Source organism: Anas platyrhynchos, chromosome 5 (genome assembly GCF_047663525.1).
Source record: "Anas platyrhynchos isolate ZD024472 breed Pekin duck chromosome 5, IASCAAS_PekinDuck_T2T, whole genome shotgun sequence".
In the NCBI taxonomy this organism is placed as follows: domain Eukaryota; kingdom Metazoa; phylum Chordata; class Aves; order Anseriformes; family Anatidae; genus Anas; species Anas platyrhynchos.
The window spans coordinates 42,835,679-42,847,575 of record NC_092591.1 but is presented as its reverse complement, the minus strand read 5'-3'; positions in this window follow the sequence as shown (position 1 = coordinate 42,847,575).

The following is an 11,897-nucleotide window of genomic DNA, read 5'->3' as shown; positions in this document are numbered from 1 at the left end:
TGGATTCTTTTTTCTTGACTTGATATAGTTATTACTTGAATTCAGGCTTTAGTATTCAAAACACCTTGCAGTACTTTGCTTAAGTTTAAACATTCCATATAAAAATATCTCATTTGGATTGTCTAGACCTTACTAACATCTTCATTTGATGTCCCTCATAATTTTTTATTATTAGAAATGATTATTTCCTATTCATTTTCTCTGTATGCTTTACAACCTTGTAGACCTCTACCACAAAGCTGATAGATTACAGTAGCCTTGCCTTCTTTTTTGGGGGTGTCTACAGTAGTAAAATTCAACTTTGGTATCTGGCCAATACCAATATTTTGTACAGATTATGCGATCATTAATGAAAATATATTTTTTACCTTTCAAAGAGTCTACCTATATAGATATATACCTATGTATCTACATATATGGTATGTATCTACATATATGGATATATACCTATACATCTATGACCCTGTGAAATATTTTTGAATGAAAATAGAGAGTAAAAAACATTTTGTAGACAGAAGATACCTTGTTTCTATAAGAAAAATGTATTTTTGGGTACAGAACCCAGTCATTCAAAATGTCATGTGGATAATGAAAACACTGGTGATTAATTTTGTGAGTTTAAGCATCAGATATGTTCTTCTATGCTTTTGACAGCTGTTAAAATTGTATTTATAATTTGAAACATCAGCTATCAAATATTCTCTCTTTTTTTTCTTCTGCTACCAACAATATATATTATTAAGAAAAGTCACTTTAAGTATGAGAATAACATCATTTGGGAGAGTACAATCCTCAAAAGGATTCATGATTTTTTTTTTTTTTTTCAAGAATGAACTGGCATAAATACACTCTCATTCCCTCTGGGTACTTTTCCCAAGTGGTAGTCACTAAGTGACTCACTAATAGCTACATTATGTCTTTCAACAGTACATTGTTTTATTTCATGTGCAATGACAAGTTTTATTCTTCATGCTTTCAAGGGTAGCCTATCCAACTGTTGGTTTCTGCCAGTTCAGCAAAGCTTTGATTTTCCAACAGCTACCCTAGAGGTTTTATTTCCTGCAACAGATGAGTGGTTTTGTTATATTAATAAAACAAGTTTATATAAACCTCTGCCTCCTTTCAAAAACTACCCAGTATAAAGTGCAATTCTTTTAACCGACCCCAAATAAGATTTAAAAGTATTATCCACTATGTTTGATTATATCAGTTTCTCTTTTACCCAAATAGATAAAGATCGCGTAGTTTAAATATTCTACTCCATCTACAGGCCAGGTGACCTCCTCAGGCTATATTAACTGTATGTCAAGATGACCTATTTTCTTGCTGACTGATCATTGACTATTTGAATAGGATCCACTGGCCATAACGCCTTAGTAGAAGCCCAGCTGAGAAACTGCTTCATGTAAGCTAGGGACAATAAGACAAAAAAGATGAAAATGTTCCAAAGGTATTATTTTCCAATTTATTATCTACTAGTCTATGTTTATGTTTCTAGGTATTCCTGTAATTTGTTTGGTGGAAAAAGATCCTCCTCCTCCCCCCTCCCCCCCCCCCCCCCGAAAAAAAAGGCATTTTTCAAAAGAAACAATTTCATTGAAAACTTTTTTTTTTCATTTTTATTTACTGAAAACCAGCATGCATAAAAGTGTTTCAAGTACCCTTGTTAATCTTAAAGCTCCAGCTTTATGCTGTTAATGCTTTTGTATACCTTCATAGTCTTTTACAATATAGCATCTTTTTTGTCTATAACTTCAGAGTTTTAAAGCTTCATTTTTTTATGTGCTCTGTTTCTCAACATATTTGCAATTGCACTGAATTTTATACCACTTCTACAATGATCTTCTATATTCCTTTGTTTATCAGCCTGTGAACTTCTGAAATAAGAAGTCACCAGTAATTCTTATTTGTCCTTTGCTTTCAAGGAGAACAATTGTTTCTTCCAATCATAGCAAAACGTGGGGGGAGAGAGGGGAGGAGGCAGGGAAGAGAAACAAAAAGCCACAACCTTCCTCTAGACCTGTTTTTCAGATTGTTTAGTAGGAGGGTAATGTCTTGAAATCCATTACTAGCTTTGTCATCTTGCAGATCCAGTACTCTCGGGAGAGAGTGATGATCACGTTGTGACAGTGCCAGCTGGAAGCAATGTCATATACAGGGCGTAAGCAGCTATCTAACACCCCAGATCATTAATGGGAGGAGGGAAGATTTTTATCTATGAGAATTCTCAAAGAATGCTATTACTAAACATTCAAACTTTCTTCGTGCTCCCTTAGGCCTGCACTCTCATACAGGCTCAGCTGCTGAAGTTGAGAGAAAGCAAAGCATAAATAACCAAGATGTAACTGGCAGGACCAGCACAATAGCTAAGCAACAGTTAGGAGGTGCTGTGGGGTTCTTCAAGTTAAACTATGCTGCTTGCTGATGTCAGATGGCACAATCTGCCTTCTGTAGCCTTCTGTAACTGTACAAGAATATATGCGTTATTCTGTGGATACTTTTGAGGAAATCTGTATCTTGTGGAAAATGCAGGCATGTCTTAATGAAAGTAATGACAATAACTTGTCATTAAAACAGCAAAGATTTAAAAACTTATGTTATTCTCATATCATATTCTTATATGACAGTTCTGGAAGGGAAAAAAGAAAGAAAGAAATAGCCAGATTTACAGTACTTTGGGCTTACTAACAAAATTATGTCCAATGACTAGAGGGCAATCCCCACTGCTAGATCCTTTCTACTTCCTGCTAATCTTGCCTTCTTATAGTCCCACTTAAATGCAAACTATATAACTTTTATTCTCATTTTAGTTAGTGGCTCAGAATTATTTATTTATTTATTTTTCCACTTGACTACATTGCTCTCTACAAGTTCCTGAGGGGTGGTAGTGGAGATCAAGGTGCCAGTCTCTTCTTCCTTGTAACCAATGTTAGTACACAAGGGAATAGCATGAAGTTATGCCACAGGAGGTTCAGACTGGACATTAGGAACAATTTCTTTACTGGTAGGGTGGTCAAACACTGGAACAGGCTTCCTAGAGAGGTGGTTGATGCCCCATGCCTCAAGAGGCCTTTAGACAATGTCCTCATTAAATAGGATTTAACTTTCGGTTAGCCCTGAAGACGTCAGACAGCTGGACTAGATGAACTTTGAAGGTCCCTTCCAGATGAACTATTCTATTCTATTCTATTCTATTCTATTCTATTCTATTCTATTCTATTCTATTCTATTCTATTCTATTCTGTTCTGTTCTGTTCTGTTCTGTTCTGTTCTGTTCTAAATTCTTCTGTTTTACAATACACTATGGCTTCATATGGCTTCATATTCCAACTATTATAAGCATTAATCTTGTGGTGTCTAATAGAATATGTTTGCACAGTGACTACTTGTTGTATTGTTGCTTTTACTCTGTTTATAAATTAAAACCAATGCACCAGCTTTCCTTGTGCTACTCAGTTTACTCCTCTCTGCCTCAGTAATTGTCTTTTTTGAAACGCACACATGAAGTAAATTACTAGATGATAAACTGCATTGTAACTTCCTTTCAAGAACTGTGATGAAATACATTAATTGCTGCCTTTGTTTTACAATGCTTTTTTTAAAAAAGTCTTAACTGTAAGACGGTACTGTTACTCAAGTACATCTACCACTGCAGTTGTCCTCTCCCAGGAAGACACACTTTAACTGGGGCCAAGGAACTTGCAGTAGCAGAGATGGTGGAAGTATAATAGGAGAACAGAATGTCAGAAGAGACTTGTTTCATTCTGTCAAGACAAAAAGAAAAAAAAAAGAAGAAAAAAAAAAAAAAAAAACAAAAAAAACACAGGTTTGAAATTGCATTTTCTCCACATAAAGGCCCTCCAGAAGCATAATTCAAGATGTTATTAAGAAGCATAATTCAGGAATAGATGAGAGAAAGGCTTGCAGGTTCTGCCACTAGAAAGGAAATCACATGGACTGATAATTCGAAGATCTGGTTATCAAATCATTGCAGAAACAAAAATTGTCAGGACTTACACTAATTTCCATTGCAGTAACATTTCTTGTGAAATTTATGGTTAGATCTTCTCTTGGGCAGCCACTAGAGGACAACCTGATCACATACTTTTAAGCTAGTCATTTCTACCCACGGTGGTACATAGGCAACAACAGCTTTTGCTCTGCAACCCCTTCCCTCTGACAAGGCTAATCTTTAAAAGCTACAAAAATTCAAAAGTTTTGAATGTATGAAATATAAAGCATCTCACAGCTCTGTGTGAGAATTTGTGCGACCACGATCCATAAATTTTGATCCTTAAATTATATGGAGCTAAAAATGGCAGATTTTTGTACAGCTGGCATGGAAAACAAAGCAAAGGAATTTTCACTGAAGCAAATATATGGGAAAGATGGAATAGTGCAACCTTGATTTGTTGAGCTTGAACTCATACAGTTATTTTGAAGTATTTTAATCCTTTTTTTTTTTTTTTAAGTTAGTTTATATAAATGTATAGTAACTAATCAGCTGGAACATATTTATTACATGAGTGCCAAAAGGCCTCAATTTGCCACATGCAGTAATAATATACAGCAAGAGTCTCTTCTCCTTTCTGTCTGAACAGTTAAGACAGAAAGGGTAGTAAAAGAGAAAGAGGGAAAAGAAAAGGTGGGGGGGAGCTTAGTGCCATGCACCAGCTGAAATCAGAAGATGAAAAGGGAGGCAACAATAAGGATCCATTTCACACTACTGTTCCCATTGGCTTCCTGTACCTGAAAGGTATCAGTGCTAGGAATAGCAAACACTTTTGCTCTGCAGTGATTTCTCATAATTTGAGATAAGGGTATTCGATAGCTCCTGCCATTGAAAAAATGAAGAATCCCTTTAGTGTGTGTGTCTGTGTGTGTAAATCACTCATTTATATTGTTCTATAGGTGTTATTGGAGTGTTTTTCTTTTGCTCATTAAAGAGAGGCTAGCAAAAAGAAAATTACTTATTGTTCTAGCATATCTTTCTCCTGTATGTGGCATCTAACAGCGATTTTTTCCCCAACTGCAGGTTGCTGCAAGCTTCTTTTCGAAGCTGACAGTCTTACTTCCACTTATTTATCCATACAAAGCACACTGTGCAGTCTGGAAACTTCCTGCTCTCAAATGTATTTCCTTCTTCTTTTCCCATTTTTGACGGACTATCCCCTGGAGTAAGTCTCATTACATCCAATTTCCATCTGTCCACAGTTTGCACAATGTGAGGCACCCCCTGAGGACCTCTTTATCACAAGGATCTGAAAAGGATTTTACCTCATTTTATATCACATTAGATTTTGCAACAACAAACCACTGCTTCTGGCCCTTAAAGGGTTAGTAACTAGATGTGCACTGAAGGCTCACTGGGGTGGGAACAGCAAAAGCACAAAGCATTAAGTCAGAACAGTAACAGAGAAACAATGTCAGCACAAGGACAATAAACGCTGTTATTCTTAGTGCTCCAGGAATAACAGTGATTATTGTTCTTGTTTTATCATCATGTTGTTTTCATAATTTTGCTGGACAACAGCATAATGAAAGAGGAAGCTCTGAGATGACCTATATGAAGATTTTAAAACCGAGAAACAGAGAGGGACAGAAATGTATTTTTTATTCATGCTAATTTTGCATTGATAGGACTGCAAGGGTGCTGAATCTGAAACACCTAGGCAGATGTGCATGCACTTCTTTATTTATTCTTGACAATAACAGCTTCTGAATTATCATGGCATGCAAATAGCCATGAGGATGTCCCTGTAAAGAATCCCATTCCTGTCCCTAATTTGCCCCCTCAGCCCTCTCTTACACTTTTCCTTTAATAAAATTGTAAGAGTCTGAAAGGAAGGTTTTGCCCTTTAGTGTTGCCCCAGGCATGTTGAAAAAAACGGCAACTGTATATTGACAGTGTATCACTATTCCCCTCATGAACACTGGTATTGAACAGGTAACAGTGAAAAAGCTGCCCTCTATACATTCATTTTGTGTATATCACTGGGATTAAAAGGATGCTGTGAATCACTATAAAGTCATACTAATGCTAGCTGGCATTGTAAAACACCTCTTTTATGTTCACAGTTAGAGCATACACAGTAGTACCTGCAGTGTTGCTCAAAGACCACCTCACCATATAAGAAGGGAATTTCCCCAAAGCAAATTTCAGCACCTTGTCATATGCTAAGGTGACCACTGTGAACCACTGCATTGCCGCTGTAGACCCAGCAGCACAGTATAGCAGCTGTAAAGTTACAGTTCAGTTTTCTCAGAGCTATTCCATAATGTTCCAACTCACATTTCAGTGATGATTTGGACAGCTGAAAGCCAACTGCCAGCTGTAGAAAACACTTACCAGTTTCAGGCCTGAAAGCATAGCTCAGCACAGCTCAGGCTTCTAATTTTCCTTAATGCACATTTTGAAACACTTCTGTTAGCACCTGGCTCTACCAGACACCCTTCTATGGGATTAATTCCTAGGATACCAGGACTGACTAGAGCAATATATCAAAACACTTCTTTAAAAATAACAAATAAAATGACTTTTCTTTCACGTTTTTCTTCCATTTTGAAAAGTTACTTGACAAGACTACCACCACCAAACAGAATAACAAGCATAATCATTGACTGGCTATTGAATGCACTGTCTCTATCTGTTCTGTCATACTGGGGATAGCTATTCTTCTTACTTTCCTGAAAACTCAGAAAAAGAAAAGGCATAGTGGTTAAGTAAATCATAACATATTCCAGACAAAAGCTACTCTGCTTCTTTTTCTCCAGAAAGCTCAAATTGCTTCTACTTTCTCACAGTATAAATGCTTTGTCTTTGTCTCTTTTGATTTCTACTGCTGTGGAAGCAAAGGAGAGACATGACATAGACTGAATTATACTGAGGAAACTTTCATCTTCAGAAATATTTTACCTCTGGAGCTCAGCCCCTTCCCTCTCAGGTCTTTGTCAGTAAGCACATGAAAGAAGAGCATAACTGCTAAGGCTATCAACAAGTAACAGAAAAAAAGAATCAAGAAGACAGAAAGCATGGACAGTATAGACTAGACTGGTCTGAACAGAAAGAACAAAAAGATAACTAATAAAAATTATTAAAACAAAATTCAAACTCATTTTTTCGCACAAAAAACTTAGGCAATATGAATAAGGGATGTGGCAGATGCTGCAGTAACACAACCCTGCCCTAAGCAGCATGGTCCTGACCATTCACAAGGCATGGAAAAATCTTTGTGCATGCCACATCATTTCAAATTATGGAACAGAGGAAATGGCAACAGATGCAACAAGAGATTTCATACAAAATGCCACTTTGCACTTATGTTGTAAAGCAGTGCCAGACATTGTAGGGGAGGCATGAATGTGAAAGGACATCTAACACATGCCTTCTACAATAGATTGGGGCTGTATGCATTGGTGCAAAGCTGCATTGTACACGAGGACACCAGAAATGCAAACTGATAGGATTTTAGCTGATATAAGTACCCTCTCTAAGACAGAGCTGAATACAAGTGAATCATGTACAAAAGGACAGTAGGAGTGATGGTGAGAATGGCATGCAATGAAGTTATGCTATACCAGGGTTTATTTAAAAATCCTGAGCATTCAGTTCAATTAGAGGATGTTTGTCAGTTTAGGACTGAAAAAGTACCTGTCCAAAAAATTTTGGAGAACAAGATCCTGCCTGCTTCTAGGCAACTGTGCAGCTGTGGTGATGGAAGTTCCTGCATAAGACAGACAGATATTATATAGAGTGCTCAAACACATCGGCATTTCTAACCTTTCCGTTACTGAATAATACACACGAAACTATATTGCCAGCAAAGGTACAACTTTAGAGCTCATGTAAACCAGTGAAAGACTGCCGTGAGACTGTCAGATTCCAACACTATTTTAATCACCTCAGATTCCACATCCAGAAACACAAGTATTTACCCCAGGGTCTGATGCTAGTATTTCAGGTGCCCACGTAGTTTTCTGCACTCAGATACATTTACACATCACACATCAGACAACCATAAAGCCCTATCAGCAATATTTATATACAATGCATCTAAAAACGCTGCCACTTTTCAATTCAGCCAAACTCAAGTATCACAGAAGCTGCTTGTGTTCCCCAGCTTTTACAATCAATAGCCCTCAAGTTATTTCTGGAGACTGACAGAAGTTACATTAGCAAAGGCGGTCTTTTCATTAGCATTTCCATTAGGTTGTGCCCTGCTCTTATGATTGACTTCGGTATGGTTGGCCAGACCACGCCAGTAATCACATGAATAAGATAATTATAGACACAAAGGGATTTTGCAGTGTTGACTCTGCTAGCCAAAATAGCTGTTGGTGGTAAGGGCTGCAAGACATCTGTTATTCTTTCACTTCTTGAAAACAATTTGTCAAAACCAATAGTGTTTATGGTCATAAAATGAAACACTGGAATAAATCCTTGATTTCAAACAGTCCAGACATATTAAATTAGTCTGCAGCTACTTAACCTTATCTCTTGAGAAATTAAGAAATGGGAGTCAAAAATAGATCTTTTACTGCATGCCACAATGTTTTTGGTGAAGAAAACATGAAAAGTAGCTATTTTGGGTATATAGTCTTTTAGCTAAGCGTGAATGGAAATGAGAAAGAATGGAGGCAGAAATATGAACAGAAGAAAAGAAAGCAAGACCAATAATAGGAGAAAAAAATAGTATTTGTTAATTTTAAAACCAAAGAAATTCTGCAAAGATTCCAAATGAGACTGTTTCATAACAAATTTTACACAAAGTTGTGTGGTATAAATGAATGCAAATTCTTCAAGAGTGGTTACCATAATCCCAGTGGATTTTCTATTTCAGATATTAGGAAGTCACCTAAATAAAATGGGCTAATCTCTCAAATTTTCTATTGCCTTATTTGCTTTGCTGGTCTTTTTCATCCCAGTCTTAAAGCAGTCACTTTGGACAAGTGTTATCAGACTAGGACTTTTCAGCTACCATTTAATTTGGAATCATTATGAAATCCGAGAGTAGAAGCTCTAGTTCTAAATACAAGCATAAAATTAAATAAAAAATCCTGTACCTTACTACACTTATAATGTGGATGCAGAGGTCAGAGTCTGCTTTTTGGCTAGGTTACCTTTAGTAACTTAACTATAATGAAGACCACCCTAATACTCTCATATGTGGAAAGATTTCCATCATCTTTTTGTCTTGCATTCTCTCTCTCTGCAGCTGACTGCTGTTCTTTACAGTACTTTCTTTAACTTTGATGCAGTGAGTTGAAAGTGGTCACAACTGCCTTTGAAAAATTCTGCATATGACCCTGGGAACACTTTTTGTCAGTGTCACTTAACATTTCCAACCAAGGGCTGAACTACATGCTGAGTTTGATGAGTTTTTATTACTAGTGATATCAGCCCTGCTCCCCTGCTGGGTATCAAGATCATGTAGCTAACTTCCATCCCTATGGCAGTTTTCCCCTTAACTAAGCATAAGCCTGTTTGTCCCTCCAGATTCCCTTTAGACATATAATGTTTTCTAGGTTCACATAGAATGAAAAACTATGCCTTGGGGGCGTCCTAATTTATATGCTTTACCTGAAATTGCCCCTCCAGCAGAAGAAGTCACTTTGTAAAAGTGATATCATGGCATGATATAAATGTATTCCCAATACAGTTTTTCACTTCCGATACTAATTTATGCGTCAAAACAATTTTTTGCTTTATTCTGTAATTCAAATTCCAGTCGCAGTGTGGCAAAGATAAAATCAATGTGCTTCTGATTTATTTTATTGATGAGCTAAATCCATTAAAACTAACTTTGATACCAACTGAAAAATTGTTTCCCAGTTGCACATAGTGATTTTTATAGTTTAGGTACCTCAAGGGTTTTCTATGCTGTACTGATTTTCATTTGATTGTGTCAGATTTAGTAAAGCACGTGATTATTTTCCTGAAGGCATAACTATGTTTTTAAAGACTTAATACATGTTTACAGTTTTAAAGCTCAAAAATATTTAGACCAAGTATGGAGAGTTACCAAGTGTTTTTAAACATGATGCTCTCATCTCTGGCCCTGTGAGCCTGGGATAAATGAAGTGATGATGCTGAGTGGGATGAGGCTAACCTGTAAATTAGTCACTGGGAGCACAAACCACTATTGGATGGGCTTAGGCTATTGTAAGACTATTTCTGTCCTGCTAACTTTAGCCTGATAGACTTAGCATTAAGTGAGCATATAGTATAAAATACCAATTATAAACAGACAGACTAATTGCATCATTCAAGTTTTATTCTCATAAAGGACATAGCCATAATTTTCACAAGTATTTTGATTCTCCTTTTAGTTTTTTATTGTTACTCTTTAGGTGGAAACTAAAGAAAATTTTATATTCTTATTTAAAGAACTGATGGAAATTTCTTCACACAGATGTTCAGGTCAGGGAGAACTAACTCCTCCCTTTTAATATGCCATGCGTTTTATAAATGCAACACATGTAGAACAGGAACTAATACAGTAAAGAAATATACCATGGTATCTCAGTCTTTGTAACCCCTTACTAACACACTGGTGTTTCAAAATGTGGGACAATGTGATACTACTCATCACTAATAACACCTTGTGCAAGGAGATATGATTAGATTTAATTTAACACATGCATACACCTGTATTTTTGTTTTGCTGAAAATAAGTAATGAATTTTCTCTGTTTCATCTCTCTTTGGTTTCCTATTAAAAGTTCAAGTACTGAACAGTTTTAGAAACTAAGATGTTAGGAAGAATTTCTTTACTGAAACGGTTGTTAGGCACTGGAACGGGCTGCCCAGGGAAGTGGTGGAGTCACCATCCCTGGAAGTCTTCAAAAGACGTTTAGATGTAGAGCTTAGGGATATGGTTTAGTGGGGACTGTTAGTGTTAGGTTAGAGGTTGGACTCGATGATCTTGAGGTCTCTTCCAACCTAGAAATTCTGTGATTCTGTGTGTGATTCTGTGAAGCTTCAAAGAAAAAATTAGATGTACTAAAGACCATCTACAGTAAATTAAACTGAATTCAAAAATTAATTTTACTGAACAACTTACAGTACATGCTAAAAATAATATAATATACACTGCATGAAAAATTAGCAGAGTATAATCTTTTCAATCTGTTGCTTAACCAACATACTTATATATGCCAATAATGGAGGAAAATCTGAAACATCAAAATAAAGAAAGCATTAGAGTACAGAATATAGAAATACAGAAAGCATAAAGTATATTTCCCTGGCCTACAAAATACCAGAGGTATACATTTGCAGTTTCCAATTCTAGAGGTAAGTGTGAAGTGAAAATACGGATTCAAACACTATTAACTAGTAGAAAACATGAATTCTTATCAGATATTAAATGTTCACCAGGTGTAAATTTAAAGCAGTTCAACCAATACTATATAAAGTATTGTTTTATCTCAGCCTTTTACTTCTGCCACTCATGTATCTGGACTGACTGAGGGGAAAAAAAATAAAATAAAACCCTGCTGTGCTTTCATGAGCTGATGACATTTCAACGAGAAATTCTTCCACAAAGACACTTTTTTTTTTTTTTTCTTTTCCCGTCTAACAGTTTTCCCCTTCTTAACAGTTTTTGCCATTATTCTACTTATTTCCAACACTGGCAAACTAATTGTGATTGTTTTCAGACAACCATGGGTTTGTGCTCTTTAAACACTCCAGTAAGTGTATGTGTAGAGCAGAACGCCCTGTTATACTAAGTGGCATTAGTTCTTTCTGGCAATAAAATATCATCCAGTCTGTGTTTGCCTAACCCTGAACTTCACAGCAACATAGTTTTGAGCTGTGAAGGAACTAACACAGTGATTGCCAAAAATTCTTTTCACACCATGATTGTAAAAGACATTTTAGGATCTTCCAACACC